Consider the following 5933-nt stretch of genomic DNA (forward strand, 5'->3'; position numbering starts at 1 on the left):
TTCCGTTGACTTCAAATCATCACAGAATTCAACTGACCTTGTTACATCGTCATTTCTTCATTTTTGTTGAGATCACTGTGAGCAGAGTGTCACAGTGGGAGTGTGTTTGCCACACAACTCAGAGGTAAGACAATACTCTTGGAACCGTCCTGTACTATTTATCATTTCACCAATACCAGGGAGAAATATCTGCTGCTCAGCATAATTTACACAATTCACTTATTCATAATGTGAAATGTGCCTGTGAGTTATGTGACGCGGTGGCCGAGAGGTTAAGACGATGGACTGCTAATCCATGGTGTTCTGCACGCGTGGGTTCAAATCCCACTCTCGTCGTTGTTGTCAATGATTTTCAATTTTGCTATTTTTGGGTGATCACAGCTGTCCAATGGTCTGTTTATATGCATCGACGCTATAATAAAATCTCAAAGAATAATTTGAGTCTGTTGCCTTAACTGCATTGAAATGTAGATTGAATTGGGACAATGAAAAGGAACGCGATTGTCTTTTCCAAGTCAAGTTGCTGTGAACTTTTATCGTATGAAAGAGATCCAGAAGAAACAAATAACGAGAAATGCGAAGTGCATGTTGATGCATGCGATTCTGAATGAGTGTTTTGTCAGATGAAATTTGTAGCAGTTGGGTAGAAGTGATTCATCTTGGTGAAAAGAGCACAGAGAGACAGCACGAAACAATGTAGATATTTCAAAAGTGGCAGGGGATGGGTGTAAGGGCATCCGAGAACTGGCTGTAAATGCACAGTAGAGAATTACCGATGTGGGTGCCATGCATGGGCACGGACAGACTTACACATTGGTCTTATCCTTTCCCCCTTGCTCTCGCCATTGATGAATGCTGGACATAAGACACATCTCAACACAAGATGTGGGAAGCAAGCTCCCTCTCGTTATGCACACACTTGATGCATCATATTGAACTATGAACAACTGGAGAAGTCAGCAAGTTAACTGCAGGGACTGAATCTAAACTGTGTATCAATAACCGCAGATTTATGCAGCATAAAAAAGAAAACTGATTTGAAATGTCTTTATACGCATGTCATTAACAGACGGGTTCGTTCTAATACCCGTGTGGCTGAAAGACATCGACACCACATTTCAAGTTGGATGACAACATTGGATCCAAATTGGATTACCAATTTTGTTCAGAAATTGAGATCTATTTGATAATTTGACACAGTGACCAAGTTTAATTTAAATAATACAAACCAAATTCCCTCACGTGAAATAAAAGAGTGATTCCATTACAAGCATTGTCCTTGCTAAGTAGCAGTTACTCAACATGAAAAATAGAATGTGATTTCTCGTGAGCATACGTCAATTAGCACGAGAATCTTACTTCTGATTGACTGCAATATGCACATGCAAAATAAGTTTTAAGAAAGAAGTCCTTTGGAAATAATGAGTCGGTGGTGATTAAAAGTAAGATTAGGTTCTCATGATGTGGTTATTGCACCAATGGCTCCAGTGGTGGAAATGGTCAGTGGGCAGTATTTCTATGATGGTATAGAGGTATGTGATCTGCCAGAGATGGGAGCTCCCACCTCATCTGGAGCAGCGTCTGTTGACATGGAGCAGGGAGTATTGTGACATCAGTCTGGGAGTTCCAAGCACACCTGGAGAAGCTTTTATTGACATGAAGCCACAGGGAGCATTGGAACATCAGACTGGTAGATCCAAATTCAACTGGACCGCTTCTATTGACATGGAGCAGGGAGCATTGAGACATCAGAATGGGAGCTACAACGTCAACGAGAGCCAGGGATGGGAGCTCCCATTTCATCTGGAGCAGCGTCTGTTGACATGGACCAGGGAGCATTGTGACATCAGACTGGGAGTTCCAAACACACCTGGAGCAGCTTTTATTGACATGGAGCAGCAGGGAGCATTGGGGCAGCAGGCTGGGAGTTCGAACCTCACCTGGAGCAGCTTCTATTGACATGAAGCAGCAGGGAGCATTGGGACATCAAACTGCGAGATCCAACCTCGTTTGGAGCAGCTTCAGTTGACATGGAGCAGGGCGCTTTGCGAGATCAGTCTGGGAGCTCCACTCTCACCTTGAGCTGCTTTTAATGACATTAAGCAGCAGGGAACATTGGGACATCAGACTGGTAGAGCCAACAGCAACTGGACGTTTTCTATTGACATGGAGCAGGGAGCATTGGGACATCAGACTGGGAGCTGCAACTTCAACTAGAGTAGCTTGTATTGACATGGAGCAGCAAGGAACATTGGAACGTCAGGTTGGGAGCTCCAACCTCTCTTGGAGCAGCTTGTATTTGCATGGAAGAGGAGGGAGTATTGGGACATTAGGCTGGAGGAAAGGGTATTCAACTATTTTAATCTGAAGTAAAATAGGTTTCAACACCTCAGGTGTTAACTGATTTCTGAAGATTCTGTCATGGGAAAATAAGCAATTCATTAGATATTAAAGACAAGTCCTGCAAATATTCAACTCAGGAAAACGCATTGGTACAGAGAGAAATGGGAATGATGTTTCAAGTCTTTGACTTTTCTTTTCTGGCCGACTCTGCACTAGATTACATCACCAGAAGGACGTTTTCACTCATTTCATGTCATTCAGTTTCCTGCAAATACGGACAGGTAGTGAACATAATCTAAATCTGAAAATTAATGGGAATATGCAATGTTGTGATTAGGCTGGAGTTTATCTCTAATTATGGTGAAAACGAAGCAAAGTAAGTTGCAATTTCCTTGATCAGCAGTGACCTCATTGATTGGCTGATCAATTTTTTAGGACAATGTGAAGTGAATCATTGATGGTGATTCTCTTTGTTCTTCGCTCACCTTGTGACTGTTACTTTTATTGCTCCTGTCATTGTTAGCATCACAGCTCTGTAGCGTGTAAAATCTCAGCTGTGCATCTGGCCAGTGGTACAGCCATTCGTATAGCTGGCTACGGATCAGGCGGGTGCAGGTTCGACTTTTGCTTGGCGCAAATACATTGTGGAGATTCAGCACACATCGAAACTAATCTTTTTTGTTACACTGAGGTGGATAATGTTTGAAATTTTCATCTCCAGGAACGAAAATTCTTTTACTGTCTATGATCAGTTAAACATTACCAAGGGTTATCAAAGTTAAAAATCACATGGCATCAGATTGTATCGAACTCGCATATTTGGAAGCACCAGTGTTCCATGCACTGTTTCTTCATCAGGTGGTTGTGAACTGTTGGACTCTAATATGGCTTTGTGAAATTTTTAAATTTGTCCACCCCAGTCCAATACCAAAACATCCAAGTCATGGGTACTATCGACACCACGAACGGTCAGTTAAAGTCCAGATGATCTTCCACAACATCGCGCATATTGACACACGCATCAAGTTTCTGCAGAAAGACACCTACCTGATGAAGGAGCGGCTCTCTGAAAGCTAGTGTTTCCAAATAAACCTGCTGGACTATGTCCTGATGTTGTGTAATTTTTAACTTTGTCTACCCAACACAAACACTGGCACTTCCATATCATAGAGAACATCAGTCATGTCGCAGCGCTGTCAGAGAAGGCAATCCTGGAATAGCCTCACACATTGCTCATAGGTACGTTTCATTTTCAGAAACCAACCCACTCAATCGCTGCAGCTCCTGTGTATGAAAAGCACAGAAAAGAAATAGCTGAGACTCAGTTTTGACAGTTCTTTGAAACTCTTTGGGAAGTGGAATCAGAGGAGAATGAAGGATGAACTGTCCGACTGTGTAGAGAGTGGGAACGCACTTTTACCTTCATTCAAGGGCTGGGGTATTGACTGATTTAAGGCATTAAACAGATTCCTGGTAGAGCTGCGCTCTCTGCATCAGGAACAAGAAGTCCTGATTTCCTGAACGGTAATGAAATCCAGTCCACTCAGTCAAAGCGCCGAATACTAACTACTAGACCACCAGGGATGAGGGCAGAAGCAGGTGCACAGTTTCTTCATAACGCGGTATTTGGAATTATGTCACTGCAGATATATTTGCCCCCAAAAATGATTGAATTATCGAATGTTTACAGCACAGAAATGGGTCCCATCATCTCACTTCCCAGCACTTGGTCTGCAACCTTGTACACGCTGACGTTTCACGTGTTCATTTCAATGCTAATTTCTTTGGAACGTTTTAATCTCATAAGACACAATAAATTGGATTGAAGTTTGAGATGGGAAAAATGTGTTCACACCCGGTCGGGGAACTGAATCCCATTTTTACCCACAGGCTGAAGCACGCAGACACATTTCCCCAAGAGTGATACAGGCCTCGGGAGAAAACAAGCAGAAAGTAACATTTCACCCACTTGACTGATGTTGTCCCATTTCAGACTTCAACACTAGCAAAGAAAGGAAGCATTCAGCCCCTCCCGTCCCAGTGTACCTTGCCCATTCTTTCCCCATCTCTCTCTAGTATATACTGTCTCACCTCGTTCTTGCTGGCAAACTGGATCACTGCTCACGCGCGTTTTTTCCCTGTCTTGGCGAACCGTTTTCCTCAAGTTATTGGAATTAAAAACAGGAATGGGCTATTTCAAGCACTTTTCTAGTTTACAAGACCAGTGTTATCATCACTGAGCCAGCACATTGCCAGCTCATTAGAGAAGGTCTCGTACATCAGAAACTGAAATTCAACAGATGATTAGATAGCCTCAGTATTGTAAACCAACCAACAAGACCGGAATAGAGCCGAAGGGATCATGCACAGAAGGATGGCAGAATAGAATGACGAATCTCATGGTGTCCAGGGTGATGTTAACAGAAATCCTCCCTGGTTGTATAGTGATGAGGATTCAATAATTTCACTATCTTGGCTTGTTAAAGGTTAACGTTTACAGTAATCAAATTGAAATACTGCCTGATCTTTCCAAGCAGAATGATGTTGCGCAGCATTCCGAATCGCTTCCCTGCATGTTACAGGTCCACATCAGCAATGTCAGCTGCAATTGCCTGACGTTCAATCAGTTTAAATCAAGAACGGAGAGGGCGTCACTAAAATGGAAGGGGAATGGTGGTTTGTGAGAGTTAACTGTATGCCTAGTGGAGTCAGGTTCAAAGTAGATAATGAATATTGGTTTTCCTGTTTACCTTGATATACTGACCACTCCGGATCAATTACCCACATTGTCTGCCCTTTGTGTGATGTTCTTTGTACATTTCACCTCGGTTCAGTTTTCCGGGGTCCACGCATTTTTAATTTGGCACATTTTACTCAGGTCGGTTTTGCAGCATCATATTTAGGCCTACGTTTTTAGGAACAGAAAGACACCATTCAGACCATTAAGTCTGTTCCTGTATTGAATGGTTTCATGTCAGATCTGATAACCTTGAACTGCACTTTCTTGCCTTTCTCCATAACGCTTGATGTCTTTGCTGTTTGAAGATCTGCCGATCTCAGCCTCATTACACCGAATGACCCTTCCTCAACAGCCTTCTTGTACAAGAAAGTCCTCGGATCCAGAACTGTCTGAGAGAATAAATGCTTCCTCATCTCTGTTTTAATTGTGAGATCCGCATTATAATACGAAGTTAAATATCACACAACACCAGGTCATAGTCCAACAGGTTTAATTGGAAGCATTAGCTTTTGGAGAGCTGCTCCTTCATCAGGTGGTTGTGGAGTTCACAGTTGTAAGAAACAGAATTTATAGCAAAAGCTTACAGTGCGATGTAACTGAAATTATATATTGAAAAATACCTTGATTATTTGTTAAGTCTGCCATCTGTTAAGATGACTATGTTAGGTTCACTTCTTTGTTATGTGATTCGCAAAACTTTATTTTAATATTGACATTCTTAGGTAAACTTTAACAATTAGTGTCAGTCCAGATCATATATTGACGTTGTTAGTTCCTGTGTGCTGTGTCCGTGCCATAATGTTTAGACTGACGCTAATCTAAAAAAATGCTGCAGGCAAGGATGCTTTGA

General features: G+C 42.2%; 1 non-coding gene across 1 annotated transcript; it reads left to right on the forward strand.

The window, feature by feature from the left end:
• Nucleotides 1–254: 254 nt before the first annotated feature.
• Nucleotides 255–336, forward strand: trnas-gcu (transfer RNA serine (anticodon GCU)). The gene has a single exon. It is a non-coding gene; the product is annotated as a tRNA-Ser (tRNA).
• The last annotated feature ends 5597 nt before the right edge of the window (nucleotides 337–5933 follow it).

The sequence above is a fragment of the Chiloscyllium plagiosum genome, unplaced genomic scaffold (assembly GCF_037043375.1).
Source record: "Chiloscyllium plagiosum isolate Xiang-an unplaced genomic scaffold, Cpla_swu_hap1 HiC_scaffold_38, whole genome shotgun sequence".
NCBI lineage: Eukaryota > Metazoa > Chordata > Chondrichthyes > Orectolobiformes > Hemiscylliidae > Chiloscyllium > Chiloscyllium plagiosum.